This window comes from Enhydra lutris, unplaced genomic scaffold (assembly GCF_002288905.1).
Source record: "Enhydra lutris kenyoni isolate GAN:26980312 unplaced genomic scaffold, ASM228890v2 scaffoldscaffold31, whole genome shotgun sequence".
Lineage (NCBI taxonomy): Eukaryota > Metazoa > Chordata > Mammalia > Carnivora > Mustelidae > Enhydra > Enhydra lutris.
Window position 1 is genome coordinate 9,699,687 of NW_019154115.1, and position 19,767 is coordinate 9,719,453.

Below are 19,767 nucleotides of genomic sequence, written 5' to 3' on the forward strand. Positions count from 1 at the left end.
AAATATCGTTCCATAGCTACTAACTGGCTGGCCTACAGTATTTGCTTTTATTTCTTCATTTAATTGGCTCTTGTGTCTTGTATATCGAAGCTCCAATATATGGTACAAATACATATTTGGGATTTTATGTCTTTTTGATGAATTGGTTCTTTTATCATCATGAAATATTTCCCTCCATCATTGCTAATACCCTTTATCTTGAAGACTACTATTAAAACCAATCCAGCTTTCCTTTTGTTTTTGTTTTTGTTTTTTAAGATTTTATTTATTTATTTGAAAGAGACAGTGAGAAAGAGCATAAGAGGGGAGAAGCAGACTCCCCACGGAGCTGGAAGCATGATGCGGGACTCAGTCCCTGCACCCTGGGCTCATGACCTGAGCCGAAGGCAGTTGCCTAATCAACTGAGCCACCCATTTGCCAAAACTACTCCAGCTTTCTTATGATCAGTATTTGTGTACTATGTCTTTTTCCTTCCTTTCATATTTACCCTGTATCTTTACATTTAAAGTACACCTTTTATAATAGTTTTTGATGTGGTCTTGCATTTTTACCTGGTCTGAAAAATCTGATTTGTAGTGTTCAGTCAATTCACATTTAAGGTAAAAATACGGGTGGATTTGCTTCATCTGGTATTTTTTAGTATTCCATTTTATTGCTTCTATTGGCTTTTTAGCCATACCACTTTGTTTAGTGATTGCTTTAGGATTTGCAAATAGAGATCCTTAACCTGTAACTGTCTACTTTCTGTTAGTATTATAACTTTTCATCTTACAACAATACAATTCAATCTACATCTTATTATCCTGTGTTACTGCACATTATAAACCCACAACACATTAACATTTTTCTCAGAGGCAATTTTTTAATGTTTTTATAAAATATAAGAAAAATGTCATTTATATTTACCTATATGAACACCAATTCTGGCTCTCCTCATTCCTTTATTTAGAGCTAGTCTGTTTCCTTTAGCATGAAGAATTTACTTTAGTATTATTTGTAGTGAAGTCTAATGGGGAAAAGTTCCCTTAGCTTTTGCTCAAATAAAAATGTATTTATTTTGCCTCCATTGCTGAGATATTTTTGATGGATTTAAAATTTCAGGTTGATGAACTTTGTTCTTTCAGCACTGAAAAAAAGATACTCCACTGTCTTCTAGTCTCTATTATTTCTGATGAAAATTAAGTGTTCATTCCTATTACTGTTCCCTTATGTATGATACAATGTGTCTTTTTCCCCCCTCTAGCTGCTTTTAAAATGTTCTCTTTATGTTTGGTTTTCAGCAATCGGACTTGATGTCTTAGTATGGTTTTCTTTGTTTATTGTGCTTGGAGTTTGTTGACTTCCACAGGTCTGTGAAATTTATTGTCCAAATTTTAATCAAATTTGGAAATCTTTCAACTATCATATCTTTAAATATTTTCTTGTTACAGTATCTCTTCTCTCCGGGATTCAATTTACATATGTGTTCTACCATCCAGTGTTGGCAGGGGATCTCTGAGGCTTGTTTTTTTTTTTTTTTTTTTTTTAAACCCCTGTCTGGGTTCAGTCTATGTAAGTTTTCTTCTGGCAGTTTCCCATTTGCCATTAAACATATCCTGTGAATTTTTCATTTCAGATATTGAATTTTTCTATTCTAGATTTTCCATATGATTTTTATTTAAATTTCCATTTCTCTTAAGATGTATTTATTTGAGAGAACGAGAGTAAGTGCAAGTGGGGGTGGGACAGAGGGAGAAAGAAAGAATCTCAAGCAAACTCCCCAGTGAGCACAGAGCCCTAGGCTTGTTCTTCATAACCCTGAGATCATTACCTGAGCTGAAACCAAGAGTTGGACATTTAGCTGATGGAGCCACCCAAGCTTTCCTAGATTTCCATTTCTGTTTAGTTTCCCTATCTGGGCATGCATCATGCCCATCTTTTCCTTTACTTAAGCCTATTTGCCAGAGACAGTTTAAAATATCAGCCAATTTTGTCCATATTTTGTCTTTTGACTATGTTCCTATTGTTTATTTTCCTCAAGATGAGTTACATTTTCCCACTTCATGTCTAGTAATTTTGTATATAGCCGGAAATTGTTGGTACTGTATTGAATGTTTGGAGTTCCTTCAAAGTATGTTCTGCCATAAAGTTAATTTATGGGCAGCTCAACCTGATACTTCTGAGGGTTAGTTTTAGACAGAATGGGAGTAAAATAGCTCCTACGCTATGGGTAGAGTAATCTTAGTTCTATAGTATAAGACTTTCTGGGGTCTCAACTGTTGCCCAAGAGGCTCAACTAGCTCCTTCCAATTTGGCCAAAATTCTGTGTGACCTCTAGTCTCTCTTCTTGACTTACAGGTCCTGGTAGTTAGTTGTTCTCTGAAAAGAGACCTGCCCTGCATATGTGGCGTTCAGTATTCAGCCAAAGAATCCAAGGACCCTGTGGAGATTTCTGAAGCTCCTTCTCTAAACAGTTTGCTCCTTGCCAGTACCCAGCTTCACAAATTCCAGCTCCTTCAGCAGCTACACACTCCAGTCACTGTTTTCTCCACTGCACTAAAGCTCTGGTCTCTCTTTTGGGCTCTCCTCCTGAGCTGCAGTTTGGAAAGCCAGTGTGAGCTTACCTCTTGGGTTTTCTTTCTCAAGGATCACTCCCCTATGCTTTGTTATCTAATGCTAAGAAAACCTCAACTGCTATGGTATTTTACTCAGTTTTATGGCTGATTTTGGAGAGAGGATAAGTTCAATATCCATTACTCCATTATGGCAGGAAGTTAAGATCTATCAAAATTAATTTTTAAGTACTTTTAAAGATTATTTTAACATATACTCATTAAAAAATTTGAGAAATATAAAGATGGAAAAAAACCCAAGACCATATCCATCAAAGAACTTCTGCTAAGTTCTGGTTCTAATTTTCTTCTAGTTACACTCATATTTATACACATATATGTGTATAAGATCTTTTTTAAAGTTAGGGTGAAACTAGTTTTTTATTTTGCCTTTCCCATTTTACATTGCATGGTGGGCCTTTTCCCAAGTCATTATACGTTAACTGACATCAGAATCTTTTTATGGTTATGTAATAAAATCTTGATAATAATTTAAAAATAATAATAATTATCTTACTGTTGAACATTTCGGTCCCACCATTATAAATGAAGGCTTTGTCTTCAAATATCCATATGATTCACTCTATAATTCAGGTCTTTATACAACTATTACCTTGGTGAGGGCTCCCTGACCAACCTACTTAAAACTGTACTCCTCTCCCTGACATACAACTCCTTCTTTCCCTGCTTTGCTTTTCTTCTTCTGAGAATTTATCATTATGTCACACAGTATATTCATTCTTAATTTATTGCCTTTTATGTCTCTCTCCAATAAAATACAGCCTTTATGAAAACACATCTTTTTAAGTAAGTTGTTTACTACTACAACCCCAGAGTTCTAAAAGAATACTTGCCTAGGGACGCCTGGGTGGCTCAGTTGGTTAAGCAGCTGCCTTCGGCTCAAGTCATGATCCCAGCGTCCTGGGATCGAGTCCCACATCGGGCTCCTTGCTCATCAGGGAGGCTGCTTCTCCCTCTGCCTCTGCCTGCCATTCTGTCTGCCTGTGCTTGCTCTCTCTCCCTCTCTCTCTCTCTGACAAATAATTAAATAAAATCTTTAAAAAAAAAAAAAAAAAAAAAGAGAATACTTGCCTAATATTAGGTACTGAGTATTATTAGTTGAATAAATGAATAATTACAATGAATGAATATTAAGGAAAATGACAGTATACAATATGATTTAAGTGAGGCAAAACCAAAAAATTATAGGGAAAAAGAATCTAAAGAAACATGTATGTTTCATGCAGATAGTGGAAGTAAGTTATTTTTTTACATTTTCTATAATAAATATCCTTTGCTTTTACAACATAAAAAATAAATCTGTTTAAAAAGATGGTGCGTTAAGAGTATATATCAAGGGGCGCCTGGGTGGCTCAATGGGTTAAGCCTCTGCCTTCAGCTCAGGTCATGATCCCAGGGTCCTGGGATTGAGCCCTGCATCAGGCTCTCTGCTCAGCGGGGAGCCTGCTTCCCCCTCTCTCTCTGCCTGCCTCTCTGCCTACTTGCCTATCTCTCTCTCTGTGTCAAATAAATAAGTAAAATCTTTAAAAAAAAGATTATATATCAAATAAGAAATGTATGTGGGTAAAAATGGGTTTCTACATCTTTCTACTAGTGATTCAAACTGTGACAAATCATTATTTAAAATCAACATAAGACTATAAATATTTGCTAACACAGCACTGTGGGGGATACAAAGATGAATAAAACATGGTTACTGCCCATCGGGGGCTCAACATCTACTGGGAAAAACACATACAGGACAAAATACAGTACACGTAAACTATGATAAATGCTATACTGGAAGTACAAGGTAAAATGGGGTGAAAAACAGTGGAGAGAACATGGTAAACTGGGGTGACCTAATTATGGTCTTGAAATCTGCCTCTGAATATGCAAAGAGAAGAGGGAAGCATTGCTGCTAAAGGGTAAAGCCAAAGCCAAGGAAAAAAGATGGAAGACTATACACCACACCTTTAAGAGAACATCAAATATTCCAAAATACTTATCAGGCAACAGATGGAAAGCAAGGATATCCTTCATGGATGGGCAAAAACCTCACTATGTGATACAGCTAGACCTAATACAAATAAAATGTAGTGGGCCACATAGTAAAACGGAACAAGTTGAAGGTATTCATGTCATAAATTTTGTAAACAGCACTGTGCTAGTCCATGGGAGAGAAATTGTGTGTAAGAGAAAGGAGGGCAGAGAAGATAAGCTGGAAAGTCCAGCTAGAAAGGAATTAGGAAGTGTTTTTTGTAAGCAATTTCAAAAAATATTTTTAAAAGTTGCTTATTTTAGAAAAACACATACAATTTTTGAAAATCACCCATATTACCAATCCCAGCATTATGGAAAGGCAATATTTTGGTGTGTTTTTATTCCATTCTCTTTTTCTACAATTAGGGTTGTACATATGTGGTGTATGTCTGGCTGTGTGAAACTGTGTGACTATAGTGATTTTTTTTTTTCTCATATTCTATCAAAAGAATTTACTCATGTAATGGTATACTCTCCTTAAAAATTTTTAATGGCAGCATAACCATAAAAATTTTTTTCTGTTCTGATTTGTCTTTTAATTTGGACTTATAGGTTAAAAAAGTTTAATACCTAAAAGTGTTTTTTATTTTAAGTAGTAAAATCTTTTTTGTTTGAGATGTTTTCTACTACTTCTAAGAGAAAAAAATATTATGCTCCATCATAGTTTATTTCTAGTTTGTTCTAGTTTTTTTTTCTTATCATCCCAGTTTTCTTTCACTGAACCGTTTATTCATCTGTAATTGTAATTGTTCTGATGACCTGCTGTTGAGTTGAGGCTCTACATTTATTTCTTCTGTCCTTCAAACAGCTAAGCAATTACACTGATAACATTTCTTCAATAATCCTCCTGCTGGTTTGTGATGAACCCTGTAGCATATATTTGTAAAATTAAAATTAATATACATAAGATTCATTAATATTACATTAAATATATTATATATAAATAATATAAAACAGGATAAATATAAAATTAAAATACAACTTGATTATGATCGTAAGTTTGGAAAAAGAACATGGGGATGCCTGGGTAGCTCAGTCTGTTAAGCAACTGCCTTCAGCTGAGGTCATGATCCCAGGGTCCTGGAATTGAGCCCCACATAGGGCTCTCTGCTCAGTGGGGAGCCTGCTTCTTCCTAGGCCTGCTGCTCCCCCTGCTTGTACTTGCGTGCTCTCTCTGACAAATAAATAAATAAAATCTTAAAAAAAAAAAAAGAAAAAGAACATGAGTGACAGTAACAAACAAGATTTCATCATTAAAGATTACTGAATGTTCATACGTTTGTATCTGGAACTCAAGGGATGAGCTACAATCCAAAACAACCAAAATACACAAGTCTAAAATATAAAGTTTTATTTGGTTTTTTTAATCTCCCACAATCACTCCAAAGCCCATTCATTTCTTTAAAAGTCATCACAAAGATAAAAACATGTGTAACCTAAGCTATATAATCAAGTAGCAAATACACTGTAGCATGGACAAAACAATTTCCTACAAAACTGATTTCTCCAGGTGGATTTTGATTATAGACCTTCACAGTTCATTGTCTACATCTAGAAAAAACAGTTTTCTAAGCAACATCTAACTTGTTCATACTGCACTGTCAATACTGGAATACACATTCCAACTTACTTAAAAAAATAATTTTAAACCAGGATGGAGAACTTATTCTATTATTTAAACAGAGCAAGATATAAGTTTGTACTTCTAACCAAATAGAGTATTCATTACATTTTACATCTCACTTCAGGAGTTAGGAATCCCAAAGTGTCCTTTTAGCTTCATTCCTCTCCATCTTCAACTGGTTGAAATTGTATTTGCAGACCAAAGCAAGCAAGCAATCAGCCTAGCACATCCCTTTCCTTCTTTTAAACTTGCCTGCTGACTCACACCTTCCCTACAGTACGTTATTAAATGATTTTACGTAATCTTTTTCATAGCAAAAGCTCATTACATCTTTTCTTAAACTACCTCATTAGGCTTTCAACTAACCTGATAAGTAGAGAGCTTACAACTTCCAAGATTCCAAATGTGAGAAATGCAGAAGATAAAATTTTGACAAATTACACAAGCAAATTTTTTTTCTTTTGTATTGGGGAGAGGAAGACAGGAGACAGAGAAAAAGGTAAAAGGTAGAAAGGATAAGAAAAAGAGAAGACAACAGAAAAAAAAAGATATGGAGACAAAATTCAGGGAGACAAACTAGGAAATTCTGAATTATCTGCTATAAACACCTTGAATTCTATTAACCTGAGCTCTGTGAAGAAATACTTCCCTTCACATTTTACTTGTGTCTTGTTATAAACTAGATGATCCACACTGAACATAAGTTTAGATACAACAGACTAATGCAGAGAGTCTGCCTAGAGTAATGACTTGAAGGAGAGGTCAGAAAGTGGTAGTTAACTATAAAGATTAAGAGGAAATACAGGTGTAGGCATCCAACATTAGTTATCCAGAGGGAAGTCACCTAGGGAAGGACAGAAAACAAGGAATAGCTTTAGGGTCACAAACAGATGGTACATACCCACTTCAGGGGCAGAACTGGAGAAAAAAAGAAAGTGATGAAAGGAACTGAGAAAACTGGGACTTAAATGGGCTAGAAGCAAAGATGGAACAAGAAAGTAATAGAGAAAAAACTATAAATACTTACAGACTTTGTTAATATGTGCCATTTAATACAACAAAAGTAGGACTCTGAAGTAATACATGCATTAGTATTCAAGTGTATTCAAAGTTTTCCAAACTACCAACCAAAGAACACAAGGGAGCTTTTTTTCTGTCTGGAGATTTTTTTTTTTTTTTAAAGATTTTATTTATTTATTTGACAGACAGAGATCACAAGTAGGCAGAGAGGCAGGCAGAGAGAGAGGAGGAAGCAGGCTCCCCACTCAGCAGGGAACCCGATGTAGGACTTGATCCCAGGACCCTGAGATCACGACCTGAGCCGAAGGCAGAGGCTTTAACCCACTGAGCCACCCAGGCGCCCCAGTCTGGAGATACTTCATATCCATTTTTATGTAGGAAAAACTTACTGGAATTCTCTGGATTTTGTTTTTTAAAACCTTCAAAAATCCCCTAGGAGTTAAGAAATAGTGAATAAAACTCTTAGAAAACAAAAGTGATCAGAAAGGTTTTCTAAAGAACTGAGATGGATATAAAAACTAAGTATTTAGGGGTGCCTAGGTGGCTTAGTCAGTTAAGTATGTGTCTCTGGCTCAGGTCATGATCCCAAGATCCTGCGGTCAAGTCCAAATTTTGGTGTGTGTGGTGGGGGGGGAGTCCCTGCTCAGCAGAGAGCCTGCTTCTCTTTCTCCCTCTGCAGCTCCCCCTGCTTGTGCGCTCGCTCGCTCGCTCTCTAATAAATAAAATCTTAAAAAAAAAAAAAAAGTAAGCATTTAGTTAATAGTGAATTCTCTGGAAGTAGCCTTCAAGAAAGAAATCACATCACCCAAAATTAAGCCTTAACGATCACAGCTAAGTACATAGGTTGTCAATATGCCAGCCTTTCCTCTTACTTTATTTTCAACAAGAAGTCAGGCTATACTAATGTGATACGTCATAATTTTCAGAGGTTAAAAATAAAGAAGTATGGTATTGACATCACAAAGCTGTTTTTTCTCCTCCCCCATGTCACCAGTGAAAAATGATAAAGAATTTTAAGAAATCTCTAGTAAGCACACTGAATATTTCTTTTCAATAAACATATATTAGTACATATACCAATACAACATATACCAGTGAAACCCACCACACTGGGAGAAAAGGATTTAGGGGAGTTTCAGAAAAATGTTGCATACATCAAGCTAAAAAGAACCCAACAATCTGAGGTTATACATGCTAATTTAAATTCTGGTATTTCTCTTTGGTAATGTTGTCTAGTTTAATAAATTACACATTCAAAAAGTCATCTGTAAACAAAAATTTACAATAAAGCTATCTTTTTGCACTGTTGAAAATGGTGTATAGAGAAAAGATTTTTACTGGTAAAAATAATAAAGTCTGGGGGCGCCTGGGTGGCTTAGTCAGTTGAGCATTTGCCTTCGGCTCAGGTCATGATACCCCGGTCCTGGGAACGAGCCCTGATTTGGGCTCCTTGATCAGCAGGGAGCCTGCTTCTCCCTCTTCCTCTGCTGCAACTCCCCCTGCTTGTGCTCTCTCTCTGTCAAGTAAATACATAAAAATCTTTTAAAAAATACTAAAGTTTGCTATTTTTATTTATAACTTCTACTATACTTAGTAACTTATAACTTAAACACTACACAAGGGAGTAAACAGTGTTACATGGGAGGAAGAACATCAGGAAAAACTGCACCAGACCTGCAACTGACATCTGAAGGAAGTTTGGTAGTTACAAAGTTAGCTCATGCATTCATGCATACATTCATTTTGCACTAGGGAATCTCTAAGTGAGAGGCATACAATTCCTGTCTTTATGGTGCTGATATTTCAACAAAGGAGACTATAAATTTATACAATTATTAAGATTGTAACATACAGTAACAAGAATTAGAACCTAGATGGAGACTGATTAAGTTTACCTAACTATGGTAAAGATTCAGGAGACTCTTGGGTCATTTATTCAAAATTCCTGGTGCTTCATTACATTCCAATAGACGTATTCTGAACATTTAATCTCTACTGTCAGCAAATCTTTCAAATTTTAGTAAGAGCACCTATGATATTGTACTTAATATGCAAGTATGTCCCTCTATCAAAGAGCCTAATATATTACATAATCTTTTATTATCACAAATCTACTTAAAATGGTAACAGTTGTTTATTACAAAAGTACTCTTTAAAATCTTTTAGAAAACAAAGAAAAGTATAAAGAAAATGAAATCACTCATAGCTAACTGCAACACCCTGAGACCACCACTTACCGATATTTAAAAGTAATACCTCATCTTTTACATGCACACACACACACACACACACACACACACACACAAACACCCACCCCAGTGTAAAATGTCAGTGACCCAGCATAGCCTAGTCTCACTGTTTTTAGCTCTTGCCCCTCTAGTTTCTTCTCCACACAGCAACCTAGTGAACCTTTTAAAACACCAGTAAGGTCATGTTACTCCTCTGCTCAGAGCCTTCCAACAGCTCCCACCTCACCCAGAAAAAGAACCTAAGTTTTAGTGTTTACTAGACCTGCAAGGCCCGACACAAATCCACCTCTCCTTTACTTCTGACTTCATTGCTGCACTCCCGCACACTCCCCACACTCTGACCACTCCAGAGCCTCCTTGCTGCAGCCTTTTCACCTTTGCATCTGCTGTTCCCTCTCTGCCTGGATAACTCTTGTCTCAAATGTCATGGTCTCCTCTGCACAGTACAGTAATATAAGAACAAAGAAGTAATCATAGTAACAGATGGTGTGTTAAAGAGAAAAAGTTCTTTGAATTTATTGTGGTTAAAAAGTAACAGCCAACATTTATCAAGTTCTTACCATGTGCCAGATTCTACACTAAGTGTTTTATAGGAGTTATCTCTTTTCATCTTCACCACTTATGTTACAAGGTAAGCACTATTACTATTTCCATTTTACTGATAATGGAATCAACTTCTAAAAGTTATGTGACCTGGGTAGCAAACCCAGACAACTAATTTCAGAATGCATTTTTAATGATTACAGTGGGCTGCCTCTTTGTGATTCTGATTATTTTTTTTTTACTTTAAAACTGTTAAATATGTAAGTTTTTTTTTTAAAAAATAAAAGGTACTCGGGGCACCTGGGTGGCTCAGTGGGTTAAGCCTCTGCCTTCCTGGGATCAAGGCCCGGCATCGGGCTCTCTGCTCAGCGGGGAGCCTGCTTCCTCCTCTCTCTGCCTGCCTCTCTGCCTACTTGTGATCTGTCTCTCAAATAAATAAATAACATCTTAAAAAATAAATAAATAAAAGGTACTCTAAGTTTTGTGTTTAGCAGAGAAATTTCCTAACCATCTTACAGAAAACCAATTTAGGAAAGTACAAGTATTTCGCTGGTTCAAAATATGTTACAGAAAAAAGTAACAGCTGACATGTTAGGTTCTATAATTACAAACACATAAAACTGAAATGTCAGAAAATAATGTGTGCCATAGTAAGACTTAAGTATTTGACCAGTTATGGTGAAGCTTAAGGCAATATTGAGACAATTCATTTTTTTTTTTTTAGCTGTAAGCATCTAAATAGAAGAAAAGTTTTAAACATATCTAAATCAAAGACTGCCCCACAAAGGATAAAGGCAAGGAAAAACCAAAGAGAAAAAGAACTGAGCAATTACAACTTCATCTTTTGAATTTCTACAAATCCGCATTCTCTTGTTAAGTCTCAATAACATGTAAAACAAAAACATTACACTTTAATGGCTCCTACTGCCTTTGAAACTTCAGAATTATGAATCGATAAACAACCTTTCCAATTCTAATCAATCCAGCCAATATAATTCACTTTTCAACTGCTTTAAAAAAAAATCAAAATAGACTTAAAATTAGATCATGATAATGACTGCACAACTTCCAAAATATACTAAAAACCACTGAACTGTATGTTTAAAGCAGGTAAATGTAATGGTATATAAATTAACTCATTAATACTACTTTAAAAATGTACATTAAAAATGCTCAATAATTTCTTGTAAAAATATTTCTAAACAGAGAAAATTAAACAGTTTATACACAAAACTGGACACAAAACATGGCCATTTTCGAGGGTGTGGAGAAAAAGGAACCCTCATACCCAGTTGGTGGAATGCAAACTGGTGCAGCCATTGTGGAGGTTCCTCAAAAAGTTAAAAATAAAACTACCCTCCAATCCAGCAATCACACTAATGGGTATTTACCCATTAGTATCCATTAGTAGACACAAAAACACTCATTCAAAGGCATACCTGTACTCCCTACGCTTACAGCAGTGTTATCTACAATAGCCAAGCTATGGAAGCAGACCATGTGTCCATCAATTGATGAACAGGTAAAGAAGATGTGGTGTATATATAATGGAATATTATTCAGACATAAAAAAGAATGAAATCTTGCCATTTGCAATGACGCGGATGGAGCTAGAGAGTATTACGCTAAGTAACATAAGTCAGTCAGAAACAGACAAATAGCATATGATTCCATCTCTGTGTAATTTAAGAAACAAAACAAAGAAGCAAAGGGAAAAAAAGAGACACAAGCCAAGAGAAAGACTCTAAACTACTGAGAACAGACTGATGGTTATCAGAGAGGAGGTGGGTAGGGGGACAGGTAAAATAGGTGATGGGGATTAAGGACTACACTTGTGATGAGCATTGGGTGATGTATGAAACTGTTCAATCACTGTACTTTACACCTGAAACTAATATAACGTTGTATATTAACTAGCCAGAATTAAAAAAAAAATTTAAAAACCCCACAAAAATGGCCATTTTCCTGAGCTCTTTATAATTTAAGTATCTCATCATTTACTTGCAACTTTTAGGTTCTCAAATTCAGTGTACAACTTACTGGTGAAGAATGTTACACAGAACTGGTTACTAAATTATAAAGCACCAAAGTGTGAAGGGTATACCTGTAGACAACATATAGTTGTCTTGCTTTGTCTCCCCCCAACTTTTATAAACCCATTATTTTCCATCAACCTTATGTCCATTTTCATTCTCTTTGTAGAAGAGGAGCTTAAGGCCACTCAGTGGTTGTTCCTATACATGCAGTGGCCTGAGAAGCAGAAGTTGTAGCCCTGTTTTCAGTGGTAGCTAAGTGTTCCAGTCTTGGGTAGGGAACTGCTGAAGGGGCAGGAGAGGGCCTCTGCATGCCTCCACGACCAGTCTGTGACTCTAGGTTGAGTCACTATGAACTCCGGACCTGGAGCCATCCAATCACCCTGAAATTCCTCTTAGTTACAGCCTTTTCAGCAGTGGCCTGCTCTTCCTCTTCAATCTCTTTAGGATCTCTGTAGAAGTAGAGATCAGGCACAACCTTCTAGGAGCGCTCATGGGCAATGGTGCCACCCATGTGCCAAACTTCCTGGGCAGCAGCCACCACATCAGTCCGAAAGAGCTCCCTTGTTGTGCAAGGGATGGCGATGTCCATTGGCACAGAGGAGTGTCACACAGAGCAATGGTAGGCAGGTTAACACAGGACACCTCTGTGGGAGGCTGGTGGTCAGCCCTGGGATCAGTAACCACCATAAGTCTCAGCTCACATAAGGTTGCCTGGATCTGGTAGGTGAAGGTTCCAGGAGTGGAGAGCAACACAAGTGGCTCCAATGGCAGCAGCAAACTTCAGCACAGCTAATTGGCCAATATTCCCAGATGATAGGACATTGACATCAGCTGGGTTTTCAATGGCAACAATGGCATAAGAGGCCTGCAGAAGCTTCTCCCAGGTTCTTTTCAGATTTATAATGTGGACGCCATCATTTTTCCTTCTGTAGATGTCCTGTTCCATTTGGAAGTCCAGGCTGGTGTCACCTAAGTGGTGACAAGGAATGACAAGTGCTGCAAGGAATCTGAGGACATCTTCCTCCCTCATTTGTAGGCTACTAAACGTTCTGGACATGTTGAAAGTTTCCCTTGAAGTTATGAGAGGAAACCCAGAATAACACTGTGTGGATCTCTCCCTGGGTAAAGCAGAAACAGTTGTTTTGGTTTTCCAATCTACTCTAACAGTCTCTTTCAACTGGTGTTTTTTGAACATGCACACCTGAACTGGTTATTGGTATAGTTGGATTAATATGTACCCTATTTTAACTATTTACTATACATTGCCCTTTTTCTTTGTTTTCTATTTTTTTTTTTGTCTTCTCTATTTCTGCCTTCTCTGGTTTTATTTGAACATCTTTTATGATTCTAATATCTCTACACTTTTAGCATACCAATTACACTTCCTTTTAAAATCTTTTTAGTGGTTACCATACGGTTTGCAATATACTTTTATGACTAATCCAAGTCCACTTTCAGAACAACACTACACCACTTCAGTTACTGTAAGTACTTTTAATTTAAGAGTATTCCCAACTCCTCCTTTCTGTCCCTTATAACTTCACTGTCATTAATTTCACTTATCTATAAGCTATAATCCCAAATACATTATTTTTAACAAACTATTATCTGTTAGATCAATTAAATGTAAGAAAAATAAAAGGTTTCATCTTCATTTATTCATTTTCACTCCTTCATGTAGTTTTAACTTTCTGACCTACATTATTTTCCCTCTCTTTCAAGAACTTTCAACATCTCTTGCAAAGCAGGTCTACTAGTTACACATTCCGTCAAGTTTTGTCTGTCTGAGAAGTTTTTATTCCTCCTTCACTTCTGAAGGATAATTTCGCTAGATACAGAATTCTAGGTTGGTGATTTTCTTCTTTCAACTCTAAATACTTTACTCTCTCCTTCCTTGCTTGGTTTCTGAAGAGAAAGCTGATACAATTCTTAACCTTGTTCCTCAAGTGGCTTCTTTCAAGATTTTAACTTTGTATTTAATTTTCAGTAGATTGGACACAGTATACATAGGGGCAGATCTTTTTGTTTTTATTTATTCTGCTTGGTATCTCTGAGCTTCCTGGATCTGTAGTTTGGGGTCTTTAATTTTGAAAAATTCTCACCTACTATACTTCAAATACTTCTGGTTCTTTTTTCTCTTTCCCTTCTGACATCCCAGTTATGCATATGTTACAACTTTTCTAACTGTTACACAGTTCTTGGATACTATGTTCCAACTTTTTCATTTTTTTTTTCTTTGCATTTTAGTTGCGGAAGTTTCTATTGCTATATCTTCATGCCCTCCAATACTTTCTTCAGTCACGGCCAGTTCTATTAATGGGCCCAACAAAGACATTCTTCATTTGTTATAGTGTTTTTGATTTCTAGCATTTCCTATGGATTATTTCTTAGAGCTTCCAGCTCTCTGCTTACATTACCCATCCATTCTTAGATGATGTCTACTTTTTCCATTAGAGCCCTTAGCATATTAATCATAATTTTAAATCCACAGGATGTTAATTCCAAAATCTATGTCACATAGATTTTGTCACATAATTCTTACGCTTCATTTACCTCTTCAGATCGTGGGTTGTTTTTTTTTTTGTTTTGTTTTTTTTTTTTTTTTGTCTGTAAGCACGACTTGTAATCTTTTGTTGAAAGCCAGATATAATATTGGGTAAAAGGAATTAGGTAGACAGGACTTTAGTGTGAGTTTTATGTTTATCGACTAGGAGTTAGGCTGTATTTATTGTTTGCTGTAGCTGTGGGGTCTAAGGCTAAAATTTTCTCTAATGTCCTTGGTTTTTGTCTCCCATGTTCTCCTTGGGAATCCCTAGAGACTCTTTAAATAAGGTGTGAGGCTTACAGTTGTTTTAGAAGCCCTACTGACATGGTGGTCAAGTTGGAGAGAAGCATTCTACTGTCTTATGATTAAGTCTCAGTCCTTTAGTGAGTCTATGTTGGGTATTTCCCTTCCCCCAGGTCAACTAGGCATTGGCAGAGCCCATGCTGGTTAGATACTTTCTAGATACTACTCTGGTAAAATACTTTTCCTTGAAATAGGCTTTGTTAAAGAGAACAGAGAGCTCTGGTTATATTTCAAAATGATTACTTTTTTCCTCCTCCCTCCTTGGCCCTACCTACAAATTCCCCACCCCCTGACGTCCTCCCTCACTGTGGAGGCAGTTAAAGATTTTTCTCTGATCCTCACAGGGAGAACCTGGTAGGGCTCCTGAAGTAAGGCTCAGAAAAGTGAGTGCCCCCCACCCCAAGACTCAGCCTTCTTGGTTTTCAACTCTCAAGCTAGCCCACCCAGAGCCTCCAGCAGTTAATTCATTAATTAAGCTTAAAGTGCTCCTACCTACATGGACTTCAGTTGCCGGGCTTCTACTCCTAGACTTCCGCCACCCATCAGCTTTGATTCTCTGTATCTGCCTCTCCCAGGTTTCGGGTAGCAGTCTGCCCTGAGACCTCAATTCTCTTGCTGCATCTAAGAAGAACTGTTGATTTCCAGTTTGTTCACCTTTTTTCATGTTGGGATGACAGAAATGGGGACTTCCAAGCTCTTTATGTGTCACACCAGAAATGATAAGTCAATATACTTTATTATTATCATAGGAGCTAAGGTAAGACTATCCCTGGAATACAACTCTTACTTCTTGCATTCTAATTCGCTTTACACATGACCCTGGGGTTACCTAAGGGAGAATTAATATCAAGCAGTTGACTGTCATCCACTGTTTGTCAATAAAAGGGAGTTAAGATTGAAAACCATTACTTTATTCTTCAAGTAGTCTGGAATACAGAGGTCCACAAACTACTGCACAAGGGCCAAATCCTGCCAGTAATGGAAAAATCCAGCCATTCATTCATTTGTTCTCACACACACACACACACACACACACACACACACGTTGTCTGTGGCTACTTTCTTGATAACAATGGCAGAGTAGAGTAGTTGCAACAGAGACACTATGTCCTACAAAGCCAGAAGTATTTACCATCTGGCCCTTCAAAGTAGAAGCTTGCTGGCTCCAGGTTATATATCCCATACTTTCTTGCACAAGTGATCTCTGATATTTTGTGTGCATGTGTGTCTGTTTGTCTTTTAACTGTTGACCAAGGCTGACTGCAATGATGATTATGCACTATCTTTAATTTTTATTTATCAATTCATCCACCAATTCATCGGCCCCAACATTTCGGCCGAAAGGGCCTACCATGAGCAGCTGTCGGTGGCAGAGATCACCAACACCTGCTTCGAGCCCTCCAACCAGAAGGTCAAGTGTGACTTTCGCCATGGCAAATACATGGCCTGCTACATGCTGTACCATGGGGAAGTAGTGCCCAAGGACATGAATGCCACCATTGCCACTATCGCCACTATCAAGACCAAGTGCACCATCTAGTTTGCAGACTGGTGTTCTACAGGTTTCAAGGTTGGCATTAAATACCAGCCCCCCACAGTGGTGCCCAGGGGTGACCTAGCCAATGTGCAGGGGCCATTTGCACGCTCAGCAACACCACAGCTGTTGCCAAGGCCTGGGCCTGCCTCGACCACAAGTTTGACCCGATATACTCAGATTGCTGAGTACACATGACCTGATGTACTCAGATTGCTGAGTACATATGACCTGATGTACTCAGAAACTCAGGTTGCAAATAATAAAAAGGTTGTATTTAAGTTGAGGGTTTAGTGACCTTTTTGATTTAATCTACAATTTACAATTACTGAGATTAAATATAATCTCAATTCCTGAGATTCAATATACAATTCCTGATTTTAATATACAATTTCTGAGATTAAAGAATCCAGTTTAGTGAAAATCTTTTGCAACACAGTGTAAATAATGGTATTAACAATTACATCCAAATACTAGAAAATTAAAATAAAGGAGTTATTAACTCTACCTGGGGTACTTAAGGGTTGAGAATACTAAAATTCTGCCACAGAAGACTGTGGCTTACTATTGCTTAGTAGAACATACTCTCTAAGCAAGGGATTCTCAAACTTCAGTGTTAGAATCACCTGAAGGGCTAGTAAAACAAAGACTGCTGGATCCGCCCCCAGAGTTTCTACTGCAGTAAATCTGAGGTGGAGCCTCAAAATTTACATTTCTAACAAGTTCCAAGGTGATACTAGTATGATGCTAACACAGAGAACAACCTTCTAAAAAACCAAATAGCATCATATAAATACAATTTTAAAGCTGAAAGGGTCTTTTAAGAACTAGTTGAATCTCTCTGAAAGAAATAATATCAGGCTAAACAAAGAAACAAGTCTCTATGTCAGATAAATACAAAGATCCAACAGACTGTTACCTATTTTATGAATCTGAAACACTCTGGGCCTTCAGAACTGATTTCCTATTTTATTCATTCCCTTGTTACTTCCTCAATCAATCCACCTCCCTCAGTTAGTTATTTACCCTAACTCACAGGTTTCCTTTGCCATCTTCAGGCTTTGGCCATGACTCAACAAGTTATCTTCCCCTTGGGTCTTGGCTCCTAAAATAAGTAGGTCAAACCCTCCACCAGAACCAAACTTTAAAGTAGCTATCTCCAGGTCAATGTTAAGGGGTTCTTCAAAATTCCAACTTTATCTCTTGAGAACTAGGTTGGAATGCAGATTAGCCCACAAACCCTGACTAAATACTACTGTATACTCATTCATAAAAGGTTACTAAACTATGTATCAGTCATTTGCTCAGTATTTTTATTTTTATTTTTTTTTTTTTTGCTCAGTATTTTTAAAATGAAGGACACAATGGCTCTCACTGGAGGTAAATTATTTTTTAATACTAGATATATAGTAAAAAAAAATTGACTAGTAGTACTGAAACTCTAAATAAATGATTACTTCAGTTTCACCAATGCAATTTTTTAAAAAAATCAGCCACTGTCAGTCCTCCATTCTGTAAAATAAAGCATGAATTTAATAACTTATTTGGGGAGAAAATTACCATATCAAATGTATCAAATACAGAAACATTAATATGTGGAAAAAAATCAAGTGTTTCTAAGAATGCAGTAGACAAAAATAGTATTCACTAGTACTTACTGCGAGATGAGAAACAAAAATGCAAAAGGTGTTGGCCCTAGCTTCAAAGAACTTGCTGTTTATTAGAACAGCATAGGACAAAAATTAAAGTGATTAAGTGCTTAATTGTAAGACATCACTATACAGTTTGAGGTCAAGAAAAGGCCAATGTAGACTAGAGTAGCTAAAGAATGTTTTATAGTACAATGATCTGAACTATGACTTCAAAAATGGTTAAAACACGACTAAGCAGGATTTGGATACAGGCAAGTAGAGATTCCAGAAAAGATATAAAGCAGGACTAAAAGGAGCACCACAAATTTTAAGGCAGACACTCAAGTGCTTGCCTGACAGGAGTTCAATACTGGTGAACAGAAAGAAAGCGGGTGGGACTTATTGTACGGGGCTAGATCGCCCAGGACTTTGAAACCTGACAGAAATCTTTAGATAACAATATGGTGGGCAAGGTGAAATTAGTGTAGGTTATCTGAAGGAGACTACGTGGAAAAGGATTTTTTTGAAGACTTATTTTGGCTGTAATATACAGCATAGTCCAGTGAAGGGAAAGGCCAGGGACAAAGAGCAACTATGGTGCCACTGTAATAATCCAGAGATGGTAAAGCACTGAACTATGGTCCTGGCACAGGAAACAGAGGGAGTAGAAGACAGGGAGAAACTTAAGTACTTGACACTACAAACTTGACAACTTGTTAAAATATTGGGCACAGGGATAAGAGAGAAAAATCCATTATGAAACCAATATTGCTAGCCTGATGGAATGGAGGAACAGGTCCTATCTACTACACAAAGAAGTAGATTAGCTAAAATTGAAAGCCAACTGAAGTAGCAAGGCACTATGGCACAGAAGGATTACTGTGAAAACGCCAAGTTTACAATGACAGTGGTAGCCACCTGTATTCTAGCAAGTGTATCAGTAGATGTGATTAGAGTTGTCTGGTCAGCCCATCTATTTCTGATTTTGGCAAAGAAGTGAACACAGAAAAAAAATAGGTGGCTGAGAAGTGTCTCGATATTCAAAATTAAAGCGCATCTAGAGGAAAGCTGCAGGAAAAATAAAATGTTCATCAGAAATAAGATCCATGCAAACAGGGATCTTGCATCTTTGCCCATGGAACCCCCAATGCCTGGCAAAGTAGCTGACAAAGGCAGCTCTCAAAAAGGAATGAATGAGAATTCCCAAACTGCAAAGGAATCACAGTAACAAGAAGAGTTGAAGACAAAATGAAAGCTAACGACTGAAAAAGGCCACTGAGTTGGCAAGAAGAACAGGAAGCCAGACTGCAAGAGTCAAAAAGGACAAGAACAGAGAGAAGATCTAGCAGAGTGGGGGTGGTGAGCTGATAGACAGATGGCAGCTAAAAGGAAGAGCAGCAGGGTAGACAAAGCATTATTTTACTTGTTTGGATTTTTCTAAACTCAAAATAATGCCTGCTCATTCAAGAAAATTTTGAGAATATAATAAAGGGGGGGGGCATACATTTGTTCCACCACCCAAGTGCAAAACCAGTTAATACTTTTAAAAATGTGTGTTCACTTACTCTACCCATATATATGAGTGGCCTTACATATCACACAACAGGATAATAAAAGAAGGATCGGAGGGGAGGGAAATGAGCAAGC

The 19,767-nt window shown here is 37.1% G+C and overlaps 1 protein-coding gene and 1 pseudogene across 2 annotated transcripts in view; both read right to left on the reverse strand.

Annotated features, from left to right (window-relative positions):
* The window catches only part of LOC111153200 (regulatory factor X7), a 145,855-nt gene that overhangs the window by 117,039 nt on the left and 9,049 nt on the right, over positions 1 to 19,767 (reverse strand). The gene's annotated exons all lie outside the window — the stretch shown is intronic.
* Positions 12,256 to 13,700, reverse strand: LOC111153201 (annotated as a pseudogene). Its single transcript, XR_002640988.1, has one exon. The product of XR_002640988.1 is annotated as a 40S ribosomal protein SA pseudogene (transcript).